The sequence below is a fragment of the Cuculus canorus genome, chromosome 2, assembly GCF_017976375.1.
Source record: "Cuculus canorus isolate bCucCan1 chromosome 2, bCucCan1.pri, whole genome shotgun sequence".
Classification (NCBI taxonomy): domain Eukaryota; kingdom Metazoa; phylum Chordata; class Aves; order Cuculiformes; family Cuculidae; genus Cuculus; species Cuculus canorus.
The window spans coordinates 73,387,893-73,406,604 of NC_071402.1; the positions used below are offsets into that span (position 1 = coordinate 73,387,893).

Consider the following 18,712-nt stretch of genomic DNA (forward strand, 5'->3'; position numbering starts at 1 on the left):
TAAGTTGAGGACTGCAGAGTGTTCCCCTTAGGAAGATTAAAACATTTACAGGATCTGTATATTGTTAAAGACCTTCCTATCCGAATGCGTACATCTTGCTATCTGTCTCTGGATAGTCCTTTGTCTGCTCTTCCCCTTGGGGCCTAACAGTTATCAGACAAAAGAAATAGAATATTTTCCACACCCTTGTTTATTTGTGAAAAGCGTGTTTTCATGCTACTTTTTCATGCTTATCCATTGACTGTCTTTAAATCTTGGTACACAGTCCAAGTCTTTGATCATGTATTATGTTCCCTGTGGGCTTGCCCTGCACACCCATGTAGGTCCTGCAAAGACGTCAGTGCTCTGCATGTTATGGCGTCTTAGCAACGCGCTTCCTTTAGAGCTTTAGGAGAGTATGTCCTAACCATGGGATAAAGAAATGTCTCCATTACCTGCTAATTTTACAAAAGATCTTTTTCCAGGACAGTTTCTTTACCAAAATTATTCTGCAGGTAGCAGTTACTCTGATACATTAATATTGGTGTGTTTGCTGTGGGATACCAGCTACATCTAAAGCATTATTTTTTAAATCTGTGCTGAGGATTTTACTGGAGGGGGAGAGAAGGAAATTAAAGAGATGTATGTAACAGAAAACCTGAATTTTTCTGAGGATTAACACTAATTCATTTTTACCAGCATATGCACAGAAATCGTATTATGCTTAGAATAATATATATTTTTTTTACTAGATACCATCAACTTGCCTGCAGTGTTTTCTTTATTAAAATTCTGTTGTGGCCTTCTTTGCATTAATATTTCTGCTTCATTTGAGTTTCTACCACTGTTATTTTGCAATAATTTCCCAATCTACCTTGGTGATCAAATACCCTTTAATCAATGCAGCTCTGATTTTATCATCCTGATCATTTGCTCTTAAACAAACTCAATATTCCAGCCAGAATGATTTGATTAAGCTTATACATGGGAACATAGCATGAGCGTTTATTATCCTCAGTTTAGTGAGAGCAAAAGAATAGTGCTTAGTGGGTACTTACTTTAGACTTAAAGCATCAGTGTTGAAGTGGGACAAGTTTAGCCTTATAATTATGCTGTGCTCTGCCTAGATAAAGACACATGTATACTTTCACACAGAGAAATGTATATAGATATGCCCATGAGAGAAAGCAGCACATAGGACAGATGCTTATTATGTTGCTTAATGCTATTCTGAAAGGTGCTTAGATGTTGTAGTGATTGAGTGGTATAAGAGCAGTGTTTTGCAATGATGGTTTTTATTGCCTGAGAATGCCTCAAGCAGTGCAAAAAGGATCTGGGCGGTAGATTCAAAGAAGAAAAAGAATCTCTATCTTCCTAGCTCTAACCTCAGTAAATGGGTTTTCTCATAGAACAAGGTGGGAAAGAGGATAGGCTACTGATGTCAACTATTGATAAAAGGCATATTTGTTCTGAAATCACTCTCAGCAGCAGTTTGTCTTTCACAAGATGGCATTCCCATTCATACATTAAAATTCTGCGATCGTGTAGACTTTAAATTCTTTTTCATTACAATCTGTGACTTTCTGTGAGGCATCATACCTCACCCCTAATTCCTTCCCTGTAAATACTCCGTTGTCCCATTGTGCTCTGGGAAATCCAAGTTGAGGAATTTTCATTTCATAGATAGTGGTAATCACTATTCACAGGGCTTTCCAGACTTAGGTGTTCATGAATAGGGCGTTTGGTAAGACACATAGGCACTTTTGACTCAAATGGTAAGAATATCTTCCACAAACGAGTGCGAGTGTTCCTGACAGTTTTTGCTCTTCAATGTTTTTGTTCTAATTACATGACCTTAATTTTGGTCTGGTAGACCCTTAGCTCTACGTTGTGTGTGTGCCTGAAATTATATGTTCATGGGGTCATTTCGCCTTCCTTATTTTACTGATCAGGTTGTTCATGGCATGCGATTCTAACATTGACTGCGCTTTGGGAGTGCAGAAATGGAGATTGTCTGTTGCATGGCATTTGGTTATGTGACATAGCTTGTGAAGTTCTCTATAAAATGAGTCAGTAGAAAGTTCTGTGCTACTTACCTCAGGTTAAGTAAGCACATATTGAAAGTATGCAGCACCTAGATGAGCAACTAAAACATAAGACCCTGAAATGTTTTCAAGTTGCTCACTAGAAAAACTGCAGTATTCCTGTGAACCTCCATGATTAGCCCTTTACTTGGCTTGTTATGAACTATGATTAAGAAGTGCAGTAAGATATTAAAACCTGTTTGGAAAAGAATAAGCAATTCACCATTGTGTAGAGTGAGATCGTGAAGTTACATTCTTCACTCTGACGCTGGATAAAGTACTAGTGAACTGGATAAGGGTGTGACAACTGATTTTTAAATTTCAGAAAATGTTCTGTCCTTAAAGAAGTGAAATCATGATTTGAACATATCTTGGGTTTTAACTGTAGATCAAAATAATCGATCATTACTTCAAACCAGAAAGTTTGAAGGGGATGAAGGAGTAGGTATAAGCATTTCCAAGTTGGTTTGTGTATGACATCTGTACTACTTGTTGATGGATAATACCAGGTTAATTTTAAGGAACAAGGAGAACAGAAATGAGCTTTGTCTCTAAATTTATTTTTTAATGTTTATTAACAGCTAATACAAGCCACATGACAAAAGCTGTGACAGTTTCACAAGCAATTAGGTCATATTTCTTCAGTCACCTTACATAGATATCTAGTTTTTCACAGCCCCTTGGATGATGTCCAAGTGTTGCACTTTGTTAACTTAAAACAAATATAAGTAGAAAAACTCACAAAGACGAAACTACCTTTTCTTACACGTGGTTCTAAACTAATTGAGAGCTGCAGGCTACTGAGTAGAAAATTTTGCTGGTGAGTCACAGTACACTGTCTCAGAAGGTATCTGTCAAGCGACCTCGCCTTTTCTTTCTTAAGAGATGATCTTTAAAGCAAGAGAACTTGCAAGTGTGACTTGGGAGACTTAAACCACCATCACTCCTCTTACTCATCCAGCCTGATCTGAGGCTAAAGAATGAAGTTGAATCTCCAACATCATCTATCTTGTACCCTCTGGAGAATTAAAATTCAAGCCAAGTAAAGTAGAATTCGTAGATATGCTGCATATTGGTGGGACTTGTGCTTTTGTATTGAGTTAGTTTACACATGAACCCAGGCAGCCAGTCTCGGGGCATTTGTGGGATTACGAATTTTAATATATGTGCCCATGCACCTACACCTCCTTTGGGCTTCTGATTCTTTAATATTACTGAGCATGCTAGCCATTCTGCTGTCTGACCTACACTATATTCATGATTTTATCCTTTTACTCTTTTCCCCCAACAGTTTACTGTTGTGCATCATTCCCTTCATATACCAAGCGTGTCTGACAGACCTTGCCTCTTCCTATGACCTTCACATCTCTGAACCTCCTGTTGCCTCTGATTCTTCTGTTGCCTTCCTTCCTCCCCTGCTGGAAAAGAACCTTTTATTTTTTTTTTTTTCTGACTGAGATTTTGGCTTCCTTTCTTTCTGAACTCGCACATTCTCTTTTAATTACTATTGATTATTTTTGGCTGTGGTTCATCCTCATTTGTGAGATACGTGCTCCGGAACGGAATGCTGTGTTATATAAATCTATTTGTCAGCCTCATAAAGATTATTCATAAATTTTTGTGTTCTTTTTCAAAAGATTGTCTTCATTTTTTGCCATGGTTTCATTTGATTTGATGTTTCAAGGAGTGTGTTGTTTTGGACGGGATGACTTACTTTCAATACTGTCTAAAGATTTAATGAAAACTTTCTAAAAACATTCTTGGGTTTTTGTTTCCTTTTTCTATTAACTTAGGTATAGCATTCTGCATTCTCTAATACATTCTATTCTTCCTTCATTGCATATGTTTTGTTCCTTTGGAACAAACCTAGAGCTGGGTATGGCCTAGTCAAGTTGAAGTGCAAGATTCTTTCTATATTTTGGCTATCAAGCACGCTGCTGAGGAAGAAAAAAAAATTGAAGCAGAAAGATCTGTTGTATCTATAAGGAGCCTGAAAGGAATACTCAGAACCAGTACCAAGTGCACTAATTCATAGGCTTCATCCTGATGTAGTGTGAGTAATTTTATCTTCATACTGGAGAGATGCTGTGGAAATCAAGGTGTGTGTTCTCTTTCTGTAACAAAAGCTGTGAACACTGTTTGCTCAAGATAGATCTTGTTCCACAAGTCTCCCTTTCACAGTTGTATTTGGAATATTCAGTGACTTATAATTAAAATATCAGTTCTAGGATTGTACTTACCAAGTACTACTTTGTGCTGAAAAAAGTTCTTTATGTGAATGGCCTATAAGGCATGTATTTTTAATCATTCTGAACTATAAACATAAGTTTTATGAGTTGCAATAGTGCACACACCCAGAAATATTCTGACCTCACATGTACCGTGATTTAAGACATTTATGTTATTTAAATGAGTGAGTTGCAATACATAACTAATTTAAATGATGAAAAAATATTGTTTTACCCTCAGGCAAATAATCATGTTCATCTTGGAATCCTTTCCAGGTAGGCAAAATGGAGAATAAGAAAGGAAAGCAATCCTACAGATAATGTGAAACATGACTAAAAAGGGGTTTGACGGTTTTTAATACAAATATGACATGTAGTTAATAAGGTTTAAGCGATGTTTCAGAAAGTACACTCAGTACCCTAAGGGTCTTCTAATAAAAATAGAGTAGAATTGAACTCTCTGCACTGCCAGGTGCTTTGTAATAGCTTCTTAAGACAGGACAATGGTTTAATTGTGAGTCTTCTTTTGAAAAAAAAACAACCAACTAGTAGGTGTTCACAATGTGAAGATTAGGAACCTAATTTACCCATTCTCATTACTCTATTTACATCCTGTTTGTAACTCCACAGAGTTACATGCCCCATGGAGTTCAGACTAGTATAAAAATGTAATAATAAAGTGATGAAACAAAGTTTTTTATATTTTCAAAGTTTTGTATTTTCTTTTTTCAAAGTTTTTTCTATTATTCTATCTATTGAATAAGATGTAGAAGTACACTGTATTGTAAAAGCAGTTCTTTGTTTTAACACCATTTAGCTTACAGGAGACTTGAGTTTTCAACAAAATTTCATTTTCAATGAAAATCATTCACCACTTTGGAAGACCCCTCTCAGTTATATGAGCTGACAAATTTACTGTGAAAAACTGTCTCTTTTCAGATGGTCTGCTCAAACTCTTAAAAGCTCTAGGTGGCTCAAACTCAAGAAGTTCATTACTTATCATTAGTTTACTCTTTGTTTGTATTAAAATGCGAGATTTTCCTCTAAAAGTGTTTGTGGGAATTAACATTTTCTGTGAAATTTCTACATAAAATATTTTAGTAACCAGTTTAAGCTAACCAGCTCTGCCTTTCTGAATTTGGAAAAAAAAAAATATCTTTGCTTCTGCTGGCTTGTATCCTCTTTTTCTTACAATTTCATAAGTGCCAGGTATGTATACAGTATTAAACAGAACTTTAAAAAAAAAAAAAAAAAGAAAGAATTGCTGCATCTGTGCAAGAAATCATCCTAATTATAAGAAATTATGCTTATACTGTAGAATTAGCATGTTTAAAACCTCGCATTACTATGCACATTGTGGGAAAGAACTTTAAATGACACTCATTAAATCCAAATCTATTCAGTAGAATTGCATAGATACTCTGTTTCACAATTGTTAATTCATTAATAGTGTGTGTGTTTATGGGAACGTGAACTTGATGCAAGTTTGGTTCACAAGCAGTAGCATAGCACTGAGATACAGTTGAAGAATCCCTGCTTATTCCAGGCTTTGACACAGGATTTCTAACGTCACCTCGATTTGGCTTCTGGAAGAGAATGAGTTTTTCTGTCATTTTAAATGAGAAGAAGAAATGTCAGTTTAGATCAGTTTGATGGAGTCTTAAGTTAGTAGTGGTATCAAAGGACATTGGCTTGGTTTTACTTTTTTTATTTTAACATGGAGACATCAAATGTGTAATGAGAATGACATGGAGAAGTTGATAACAAATTCACTACTGTACTACCATTTTTCATCAAAATGTTCTTACAGAGTTAGTTGTTTTATGTATTCAGAATTTATCTGTGCCACCAAACAGCAGTGCTCAAATACTGGGGTAAAAAAAACAAATAAACAAAAGAATCTTCCCAAAATTGGAAAATATTATCAAGCCCTTTCAGGAGGAAAAGTAAATGCAAAGATAGCTTATAAATCAAAAAAAAATTCCAGCATTACAGCTCCAATGCCAGTGACATTCAGTGCTCTAGGAAATAAGGACAGATGTGTGATTTACAGTTAAACCCATTCTGATACCTGATGAACGTACTCAACCCCTACGAAGTCCAGTGAGTTAGAAACAGAATAAACTTCTTGGTACACAGTTTTTACTGGATAGCCATGTAAATCTTTTTTTAAATCGACCACCAGAGGGAGCCAATGTTGTCACAGAGATAAGAATCATGCCGAAGGTGAGTTTTATGCTAATAGATACCACATTTATAAAAGTTTTTCAGTTCTTTGAGACTTCTGTAAAATTAAACCTAGTTTAATGAATTGTTTTGTTCAGCAAATAAAAAGAAAAATAGATATTTTTTCTATATTTTTTTTAAAATTTCATTTTTATTTCAAATAAGAAAGTGGAGATAAAATCATATTTGTAGGCGACGCCACTGTGATGGCATCTTCCAGATTTAAGCTCAGGTTTTTACTCTGGACATTCTTGCAAAAGTTGGTGGCATGTTGGTTTGGCTGTTATATTGCATAGATATTGCCTGTGTATTTATGGCAGCTGTGTCCAAGGTGTAGAAATTAGTGCATATGGCTGAAGTATGTGCTTAAGAAAAAGTGTGCAGAAGCAGGTTAGGTTTAGTGGCAATATAGAAAGACCTGTTCTGCTAGAAATGTTTGTCAGATTGAGTTTTAGCATTTTAAAAGCATGAGCAGATTGTTTTAGTATCCATACTCTTTCACAGACAAATTGCTTCATTCCCAGCAATTCAGTCATTCAGAGACTAAATTCAAAGATTCATAGACTCTCCAGCGCCTTTAGATATTTTCTCTACACATAATACTTTCTTTTTTTACCTTAGTATTGAGATCTTTGAAGGTTGAATTAATTTTTTCTTTCTCACTTAGCAGCTAGATTTTTTTCTTTTCCAGTTACAGGGAATACTATAGGATACTGTAGAATACTAAACTTTGAAGTCATTCCATTTATATCTTTCAGAAATGTGACACTGGTTCAGAACTGAAACTTATTCTGGGTAGGTAAAATAGAGAGAGAATATTGTAAATATAAGTGGAAAAGGAAATATTTCTCTTTTTGTTCAATTTTAACTGCAACTATTTAAAGCTGTCTGTGGCATGTAGAGTGCGCAAATATGTGCCAAGGGAGAGTAATTGGTAGATAAATCATCAAGTCCAAATTGTATGATGAATTGCAAAGGCCTATGATGTATTTATTTATTAAATATATGGTCATGCAATCTATCATATGCCTATCATCTGTTCCCATATTCTGCGTTTGTAAACTATGTGATCATGGTTCTTGTATACTTGTTGTTGGATGGTGAGTACTGCTTTAAGACCTCTTTATTGTCGTATCTCAGTGTAAGAGGGCGTCTTTGTGAGAGTTTAGCTCTGTGAGTGTGTGTGTATGTAAGACAGCAGTTCTGTCATCTGAACTTGGCTTCCAGTCACTGCCATGACTCTCAATATATATTTAGTACATGCAGTAGGCACCATTTAACTTTCCATACTAAAATACATGTTATTTTAGAAGACAAAATGTAACTCACTGCATCCCTCCAAAATTACAGCCATGTTGTTTTCTAATGTCATTGCAAAACTATGAACTACCCCCTCAAGGACAGTGAGACAAACTTGTTGTCACTGTTTACAGACTTCTTACTCAGATATCTCATGTTTAGTATGTAAATAGGCTGCTGTGTAGCACTTGCATGGCTAGAGAAGTCCACTCCCATAAAATTCATTGTTGACAGAATAAAAAGTAGCATAATTAATACTTCATTTATAGAACCATAGAATAGTTTGGGTCAGAAGGAACCTTGAAGATCATCTGGTTCCAACCTCCCTGACATAGGCAGGGACACCTTCCTCTGGATCAGAAGGTCTAGAAGAGCTTACACATAATAAACTCTGCTGATTTTTGCTGAGGTAGAGAAGGGGGAAGGGGATCCTGTACTTTTTTAATGGAAGTATCTGCTGCTTTTATTCTCTTTTATTGCAAATGCTTCTGTGATGCTCTGACCTCAGCTGGTAAATGACTGCTGAAAGAATCAAGCCCAGCAGCAAGAATGAACTATTTCAGAAGTTTATAGCATACCAAATAGGTATCAGTTATTGAGTCCTTTGTATCCCTTGAACATTCCTTGAACATGAAAGATATTTTTTTTCCTGTTCACTACTAATGAGAAAATTGTGAATTTGGGTGACCAGATCTGCTTCATTTTCTCATGCTTTGAGAAAGTTCTGAAGAAGGAGACACAGTTCTGGGTGAAAAGGGGGTATTTGGTATTTGTTTAAATGTTTACTCTGTTGCCTGTCATGGTATTGGAAATAATACCTGCAATTTTGCAGTCTTTAAGCCAGAAGACAGTCCTACTGTAAGGAAGCAATATTCCTTTCATTATAACGAAATATTTTCTGCTTACATCGAGACTGGACTCAAATAGTCTTTCGAGTCCCATTTCCTGATATTGAAGTTTTTAAGTGGTTATTTACCTATTTCATAAAGTGTGGAATAAACCGTAGCTTCACATTTCCCATCCTGGCTAAATGCAAAGACATTTCTCATTCCCTTGCAACCTAGCTCCATGCCTGTGGATAAGCTGTGAATGTTTATTCTAAGTGAAACCTAATTCCCTGTTTTCCTCCTCCTTAGTCAAAATAAGAGCAGTTTAACTCTGTGAGCCATCCCTTTTATAACTGAGTGGCATCTTAAACATACTCAGTTACACTCAGGCAGAGGAATATGAAGAAATCGTCACAGCTATACAAGTAGATAGACAGACTTTGTCAGTAACAAGACAAAATGTCTACATCCAGACAAATACACGCATGCAGTGTGAGTGTGTATATGAGAACTTTAATCCCGTATACGAATTTGAAGTTATGCTTGATTTACACATGATGTCTGGGCCATATCAAAATGTAAGGTTGGCATTTGAAATAGTATTGAAATTTGTAGCGCAAGATCCTACTGATTCAGTTGCAGGTGATGTACAGAGAGCTACAGAAAGCAAACTGTTGAAGATTTCTGTATTCTCTGTCCCAGGTAGGTGATAATGCGCACAACAAAGTGCTTGTCTGTCCTTGGAGATGCTCATACTCAGCTTTTCCTATTCCCTTTCGAAGTCAGTAAACAGTGACTAAAATGCCTGCCTGCTTTCTTCTAAGAAGAAGAGAGAATTCTGACCATGCACATTGACTTCTGGGTTTTAGGGCCTGAGAGAGCAAAAGGCTGAGAGTGGAGTTTCTTTTGGCAGCTCCTTTTGTGGATTCCATAATTGGTTCCTGGAATGGATAAAAGAATTATTTTCCAACCTCCTGTAGCATAAACAAAGGTGGGGTGTAATGGAGGACAAAGACCTGAAACAAAAGAAGGCCAAGGAAAGAATGAGAAACAAGGATTATGACAGCCAAATGTTTTGTTGTCTTTTAAGACTATTGTGATTAAGAGGTGAAACTAAAGTTGCCAAATATATGGTAAACAGTCAGAGGACCAGTAGGGGACTCTCTACCTGTTAAAGCAAATGAAGAAATCAATTAGCTTTTTAACTTCAAGCATCTCATGAAAATTATTATTGATATCTGATTTTTAAAACATGTAGGTTAGCACTTTTCTTCTTTCCTCTCCCATGATTATTTCTTTCCCCATTTTTTTCACTTGACAAGAGGTTAAAAACTAAAGGGAAAAATATTTTTCCAGTTTGTAAAACCATGAAAATTAGTAGAGAAATATTGTCAACATTTTTTTTTAACTAAGTGATAGCATGCATTGGCTGTGTTGATAAGGTATGTCTATAGGTGTAACACTTAAGAATTGACTGTAAGAATTCTTATAATTCATAAGTTATAAGAATTATGAAGAATTTTAAAGACTGTAAGAACTACTCATCGAGTGGCTTTAAATTCAGAAATTTACTTGGCTTTTACTCGTAAGAGATGGAGCATTTTGGATTTACTTGATTTACTATACAGAAAGCCTCACAGTGGACTGCTAAGGACTGTAGAAAGGCCAGCCTGTATCACTGCCTGGTGTTGCTAGAAGGGGGACTGTTGCAGGTAATGGTGTTTTGTTTTTATTCTGAAATTCTTTTTGGGTACTACCAGTTTTCAGACACGTTAAATCCATGCTTAGGGTTGACATAATTCTTTTTCCCAGGTACTTTCTGCTTTTTCCCAAAAAAAAGGACAAAGTTTGGGGTACTTTTTCCCCAGAAGTAATCTTGTTTCAGTAAAACACAATGTATGTGAACATTTCATTGATTATTTATAATTTGATTTTTTTTAGCTTTTAAAACCCTTCTTTGCTTGTATTCAGAAAATGAGAACAATATGCTGATTAACTGACCCATCAGTTAAAGAATCTTAGAGGTTTAAGTCTCCAAGCTTCCAAATGAAAACATTTGGTTAAAAAAAAGGCATGCGTAGACTGTAATTTGCTTGTTTGCTCCACTCCCTTGTGGACATGCCCAGCTTCCTCTGTACCTGGCAGCTTTCCTGTGCTGTATTCATCAAGCTAATCAATGGAATTCAGATGTTCCTCAATTAAAATCACTTGTCTTCAGTCTGCTCTTATAAAGGACACAGATTGTACTAAAAAGGCTTTTCTTCACTTTCACGGTGCATTAAATACATGCCACTTTTCATAATACAAGGCTTTCGCAATGTATCAATTGCATTTTTTTTACACAAAAAATCCTTGCACAGGGAAACTCCTTGCGGTTTTTCCACTGAGTTAAATTAGTGCCTGTGAGAAAATGAGCAGACTGAAAGCAGTGGTGAGAGAAGTTTTTGAACTTACATGCTGTAACGTGAAGTGTAGTAACAAACCAGCAGCTTGATTCTCTACTGGTCTGATAGGGGGTCTCAATCCAAAGTGGAAAAACAGTTCTATAATATTGTGCTGAAATTATAAGCAGTTGGGAGAATGAAGGTAATGTTTAGGCATTACTGTACAAACTGTACTGTATAAAGTGGAATAGTAGCCAATCACACTGGCTAATTTTTTTTCCAAATGCAATCCTTGTGTGGTGGTTTTTGGAAAAAAAAAATTGGTTTTTTTGAGTCTAAAAGAGGAGATGCCTTTTCTTTTAATATTCCTTTTTTAGTTAGAAATAAGGGGAAAGAAAGGACATAATAATGGATAATAATGAATAAAAAAGGGAAAAAATAGATGGAGAAGAAAATCCTGAAAGCTTCACCTTAAAGCTTTTCAAAACCAAAATGAAAATGATTGAAAAGGATGTTAGGATTTAGGAATTTTTCCTTTGTTGTTTTTTCTTATTTTCTTCTTCCCCAGCCCCAGACCTCATTAAGTAATTCCTTAAGTATTTTGTTTGGACTTCTGCATTAATGGCTCAGTTCTCTGGTATCTAAACCCCAGCACACTCCGTGTTGAAGATTTGCTATTATTCATAGCATCCTTCCCCCAGGTACCGCTGGTAGAGAATAAGCTTTTGTGTTAGCATGTATATGAGGGAAGTCTCCTTGCTCTGTCCTTCTACCTCTTTATGAAACTTTTGAAACTGGACTTTAGATTGTTATCCTTCCTGGCTAATTCAGGAGAAGTTGGCAGCTGATATAAAAATTACTGGAGGGTTTCATAGACGGACAACAGTGTGACCTTTTCAACCTAATTTCTGTAGGAACTGAGGATAAAAAGAAACTTAAAGACATTTTCAAATTTCCCATAGGAAAAATGACCTTTTTTTGCTGATCCTAATTAAGCCCATTAACTCAGGTGAAAAATTCCCCAAACTAGCTTGTCTGTTCTGAGGTTATGATCATAGTGAACCTTCAAATTCTAGAAAGGGCCATGCTCCAGCAAAGCACTTAAGCATGCTTTATCAGGTACCCCATTATACACTATGCACGTTATTATTGAATGAACTGTGTAAATGAAAGTTTTAAAATGCTTCATATGAATAAAAATGCAGATAAATTTTCCCTGTGGGGATTCATCCCATGCAGGAGATATCTGCAGCTTTGCATTTTAATCAGTGAGCAGTCCAATCCTGCTCCCATTGATGTCGGAGGTAAAACCCAACTACTGGAGTGGAAAGGGATCTGATATTAACAGTGCAAAATATGAAAGGGATAGTTTTTTTCCAGGTGACTGTTCAGATGATGACCTATTTCTTGCATCAGGCCACTGTCCTCTGTAGTACCAGAAATGATACTGCCATTACCATTTTACTATCTGCAAATCAGCACAGAGCATAACATCCAGTTACCATTCTTGCATATTTGCATTTCTTCCTCCTGGTATTTCAGGTTAGTAGTGAAAGAGCCCCAGGGCAAAGGGCAACTGATGAGATAATTGACTTCACAGGAGGAATATGAAGGAGCAGGCCAAATTCAGCTCTGACTTAAGTACTCTCATCTCTCCTTATGCCTGAAATGATCCGATCTAGTCCATCTGCTGTCAAAGAGGAGTAGGGGCATGACAGCAGAGCTCTTCTGTGGGTACTTTGTTCTCCACCTGCCCAGTATTCCCCTCCTTACTAGGCTCTGAGGCAGAGCTTCAGTGTGCACTACTGAAAAATATAACCTCATGGCTAGAGCCAGAAGTGGAGTTCATGATATCCTGCATTTGACTATTGCCCCATGCAGTGATTTCTTGGCTGTGTCTGTGTAACCGGCAAAGAAGTTCATCTCTTGCCATCCTTCCATGCAACGAATTGCTTTGATGGGCTTCTGCAGCATGTCTGTGGCTCTTTGCTGCTAGCATAGTCCGAGGGTGACTGAGTGTTTCAGGTGGTGAGTGTGCTTGGATTCCACTGTCCTGGCCTCTCTGCCCTTGATTTGCCCTCATCCCAGCGCAGGAGTCTGGTCTTCAGACTGCCTAGGAGCTGTCTTTTGAAAATGATACAGTGCCCCTGTGGAGGGTATGGCACAAGATCTTGACAGATACTCTGGTCCTAAATTTTGTTCTCTGCAAGAATAATTCTTTCTTCACTTGGCAGTTTCAGAATGCAAAATGTCTTGGTGATGAGACGTGTTCAGGTACTCTAAGCAGTATCTCTCTGGGTTGATGTGTTGATTGACATCGCAGGATGTCTTAACAGCTATGAGAAATATGACCGCAGGGTAATCAAGTTTGAATAATAACTCAGAAAAGAAGCATGCTTTTCTAGGTTAAAATATTTCTAGAAATTTAATTGCCAAAGTAAACCACCAGTCAAAGTATATTTAAAAGCCTGTTGTTCTTTGAACTTTGGAGAGGAAAGCAGGTATTCTGTTGATCAGGAGGTCCAAGAGGAGTTGCTTTATGTACCTCTAAAGAGGTCAGACTAGAACTTCCTGTCTTTATAGCACAGAATTCTATGAAATGTTTTCATACCTATATTTGGAGCTAGCTGCTGAAAATCTCCTGTGAAGGTATTTACATTATTGGTGGTTTGGCTGAAGTATGTTTGGGCCAATTAAATAAAGTTATTTTGTGCTATCCTAATTGTAAGTTAGACAGGTGGTTTGTGCATGAAACATTCAATTTTCTCGGGGCTCTGTCTGACTTCAGATTGTGCTATAGATACTATTCTATATAAAGATGGAAGGTGATGTATGGGAAAATGACAGAAGCACTGATGGGGGAACTGAAGAGTGACATCACAGATCTAAAGACTCCTTTCTGGAATTCACTCTTAGCTTTTGGTATTGAGCAAACCCAGTATTTGTTGCCATTACTTCCTGGTAAGTTTGCTTTGTTTGGAAGGTACTGAAAGTACACTTTGTCCCCGTAAACTGAAAGCAACTTTCCAAAATATTTTATTTTTATTTGTATAATATCTAATGACTTCAGTGATAGAAACCTTACTACAGATCAACCTAATTCTTTTCCACACTTCCTAACTTTTAAATCAGTTTTAATCAGAAATAAATACACTACTGTGAGTGGAATGGTGTATCTCTCTACTACGGAAAGAGCTCTTAAATTCTACAAGTTGTGTGTTATGTGCGTATGTATGTGTCTGTGGTTTAGGGTTGGGGTTTTAGTCTCTTTGCAGAGTTTGCTGGCAACTAGTTTCTGGGAAAACAAAGTATAATTACAATGCAAAAGCGTTTTCTGTTTTCCTCCTCTGGATTATACTAGAAATATGGAACTGTAGTAGAGATTTTGTGGAATTGTTAACAGACAAAGTAAGGAAGAGAATGAATTGATAGAACAGAATATGTGAGGGGAAAAGATGGTAAAGTTTAAAAGGAAAGTTGAGCAAGTGATCTTTTTTTGTGGTCTTAAAATCACCTAGTAAAACATTGGTTTATTGCATAGGTGCACTAATCAATTCTGATTTTAATCGTTACACCACATATGCTTTTCGGGCAATTTTATAGAGTATGTTCTGTAAGGTGTCTCATGAAAATCACCTTCACAGTCCATTTGTTTAGATTCTGCAGTGTACTTGCATGGAAGCCCACCACCTCTGTAAAGGATGTGGATTGCCAGAATCTATCTCTTAAGACTAATAATTCCCAGCAAAATGGGGAGAGTAGTTTATTTCTTTGCCAGACTCATTGTATTGGGCAGTCTCTGGTTTTAGATCTAGATTTTCCTTTCCCACAAAGGCCTCCAAAGAGCCCCATTATTGATCACAGCATTTTAGCAGTGTTACACATGGTGATTTATGAAATGCAAGTCTGAAGCTATCTGTTATATGCTCTTCAATATATTTCTCTGTTATCTTACTCCTCTAACCTACTCTGCCTTCTTGTTCTTAGCCTTTTGGAACTGCACGGGTTAGGCACACTGGTCCTCTCCTCAGTACCGAAGTACAGAACCAGTTAGTGCCAAGAGAGCACCTTGTGAGTCATTCTTGCTTGCTGTTAGTTTTGGATAGTGAACACCAGGAACTGATGTGAAAGTCTCCCCATCATACTTTATTGTGTTTAAAAGGAAATGTACAATTCACACTACTACTAATTTTTTAAAATCTGTCCTTCTCCAAGCCGAGTGGCAATGTTCTCCGATTAATCAAGAAAGGATATCATTTTACACACAGTCTTTTTCCTTTCAAGGAGTATTTCGTACTTCATGTCACTTCTGCAACATCTGGCCCCTTCGAATGAGGAAAGCTGGTTACTGGCTATGGTGTAGACTTGTCAGAGCCTCAAAACAGGGCTTTACAAAAGCAAAGAACTAGTTGGTTCAAGAGGGTGCCAAATACGTGAATACGAAAAGCAGTTTAGCAATAGCAGCAGCATTCTAGGTCAAATGGGCTTTGCAGCGGTCAGAGAGGTTTTTTTTAGTCATTGAAGAAAGGATTGTGGGAAAGAAATGGGGATAATACAGTCCAATATGTTAATTTTTCACTGTCTGGAAATCTGTATTGCATTAGTTCAATTTTTTTTTGTTTCCTTGTTTCGCAGGTGGTCAAAATAAAGGTCTGAAATGGGAGAGGGTAGCTGACATTTACTTGAAGTGGTAGTTTCCTCTGAGTCCTTGAAGAGCTAGCAGACTGTCTTACCTAATGTTGTTTTGAGAGAGAGACTTCACAATAATTTTCAGCATAGATTTGAAAGGAAAATCAAACATTAGTGCACAGATCTTCACAGTTGCTTATACATGGAAAAAAACAATGGAGAAACTGAGATACTCTTCAATTCCCACTCCCTGGCTTGATCCTATCTTGTATTGCCCTTGGTGTAGGAAACATCATTGCCAAAAAAGCTTTTGTAAAAGTTAACAATACCTTTGTGTTCTGATATCAACTAACAGCAGACAAGTTTAACCTCAAGGGGAGTGCTTAACTACCTCAAATTGGTAAGGCAGGTTAAATCAGTCCAGATTGCATTTTTTTCAACCAGAGGAGAGTAGGTCTGGGTGCTAAGTTACCTGTGATTAGTTTGGGATCGACTGTGGAAATATTGAACATTCACAAGGTGTGTTTAATGATACTCCATATGTAGCTTTCTAACGATATGTCAGTTAAGGCATGTCCTTTGTGAGTCTTATGATTTTTGTTATTGGCTGGTGTGTAAAGGAATAGATTTACTTCTGTTGGCAGGTTTTGTGCAGTTAAGAAGGACTGCAATTAACGAACCTGCTGGAAAACATGAGCGTGAGGCGTAAGACTAGGAAGGAAACCGAAAATATCTCATTATGTGAGAACTGGGAGTCACATGCAGCAGTGCGTGAGTCAGCAACGTGCCTTTACAGTGATGAAGCACTAACCACAGACTGGGTTGCACTAGCAAGAGCATAGCCAGCAGATCAAGGGAAACGATTACTCCCCTTTACTTGGCTGCCATGAAGCCACATCTGTGTCCATTGTCCAAAAGTGGGTTCAGTTTTGAATTCTGTGGAACAAGGTAATGACAAACCAGAGCAGAGGCAGCAGAGTCTGGCAGAAGGCATCGAAGATGTGTGTGAAGGTGCTAAGGCAACAGGGCTTGTTCAGCCTGCAGAAGGGAAGGGTGAGGAGAATTTCAATGCTGTCTTGCATCTGAAGTAAAAGGAAGATTGAGACAGACTCTTTTCTGAGATTCATTGCAGAAGGATTAACACTGCAACAGTGACAAATTGCAGCTAGAAAATTTTAAGTTTAGCATTAAAAATGTTTTTTATGGGAGAAGCATTGAACACTGTCCAGGGAATTATTTGTGATTCCCTGGAGAGGCTGTGGAGTCTCCATGCGTGAAGTTTTTCAGAACTTAGCTGCTCAGTGTCCAGAGCAACATCATCTAAGCTGCAAGTTAGCCTTGCTTTGAGGAGCTTGCTTTCCAGAGGTTCTTTCCAAATGAAAATTATTCCATCACTCTACAATCTAAATCAGTTGAGCCAACATTAAGCTGCTCTGCATCCTCATTTTGGGGGAGGGCTGGAGGCTATAGAACGTGCTTCCTTACCTTTGCATTTCCTGACCTCACCTTTAGTTTCTGCAAGGCAGTTACAGGAAGTGGGAGAGGAGTGCCTCAGAGTTTGATCTGTTCCCCCTCTCCCCCCATGCTGTTATGTTAATGTATAGCACTGGTCATTTATTTTCTATTTGTTTCTTTTAATTAAAAAAAAAAAGCATGCAGGTAGGCTGCAATATGCTAAGAAGCATATTGGATTAAAACAGTCTTAATCGTGATAAATAAAAGTTTGTCCATTCTGTCTTATGTTTTAACTGCCCACTGAATGGTTTTTAACCCCTATTTCTACATACAAGTATTTGATTGATGAGCGAAATAACTGAATTGTAACCAGAACACATTGTACCTATGTGATAACTCTTATCTAATCCTGTGTTGTCCATTTTCATAATCGCTGTTAATCATTGCCATAATAAATGTCCTTCCATTTCTTCCACCAGCCTTCTTCCAAGTTGTATGAAAAACTGTACATTTTTTTAATTCTGGTCTTTTGTGATCATCTAACTTTTCACTGGCAGTACAAATAATTAGAGCAGTGTTTCTCTTGCTAGAAGTTTTAAGTACTGCCAGTGAAACAATCATGTCGTAATTTGAGGATCGTTGTAAGAATTAATATTCTGTAACGTAATGAAGTTCGAAATACTTTTTGCAACTTCATTGTAATAGACCATTTGAACTATAGCAGAGCAATTTTAGTTCATGAAAAGAAAGTTCTTTGGCAGTGGAACAAGTGATGAAAGAAACTGGAAAATAGTTACCAACCTCTTAGCAAGAACTCAGAGGAATTAGAGGTACTCAGCATCTCTAAAACAATTGTGAAGTACAGATTATTCACATGTAGGTGCTAAATGAACTGTTACCTCTTTAAAAATGTTTTTGGATATACTGTCATTGAATGTGCAAGTAAACCACCAGTAGTGCTTTAAAACCAGAAGGTTGCAGCACTTTGCACACAGTTACAGTCAGACAAGATTTATGCCCTGTGCCCATTGGTCTTAGAGGGAGTGGTGGCTTGAACTTCGGTGACTGATAGTTTCTAAGTCTCTGTAGGAAAGGCATCTTTTGAACACTTACATCTGATTCTACTATCATTCATGGTTATTTTCAGAGCAGTAACGCAAGTGAGTATTTTACCCATGGTAGTCTTCACCTATTGTATTAAATCTTCATTTCTGAAAGTGCCGATTAGCATTTAAACCAGGTGAGGTTTATCTATCTCCTCATCATTATCTGTCTCCCCATCACTGGCATTGTGTGTGAGTAATGTGTACATATTTGTGATATCAAACTGCGTGAGTGCAGATATCACTCCTCTAAACTTGGAGTTCAGTGTTTTCCTAATTACTTACAGCCTATTGAGATAAAAGTGACAAGATCGCTTTGTGTTAAACAAGAAACTCGCATTCTTCACTGATGAGCTACTCTCCTCTTTCCCTCTTGATGATCATGTGGAACATTCTTGCAAACAGATGTCCCAGTACCCACTCTCTGACCAAGGAAGCCTTTGTAACTTGTGGTTGACCTAATTGTGCAGGAACAGCGCCGCTGCCGCTATGCAGGGA

At 37.3% G+C, this 18,712-nt stretch overlaps 1 protein-coding gene across 12 annotated transcripts in view; it reads left to right on the forward strand.

Annotated features, from left to right (window-relative positions):
• Nucleotides 1–18,712, forward strand: part of COBL (cordon-bleu WH2 repeat protein) — a 212,933-nt gene that overhangs the window by 164,192 nt on the left and 30,029 nt on the right. The window lies entirely within an intron of this gene.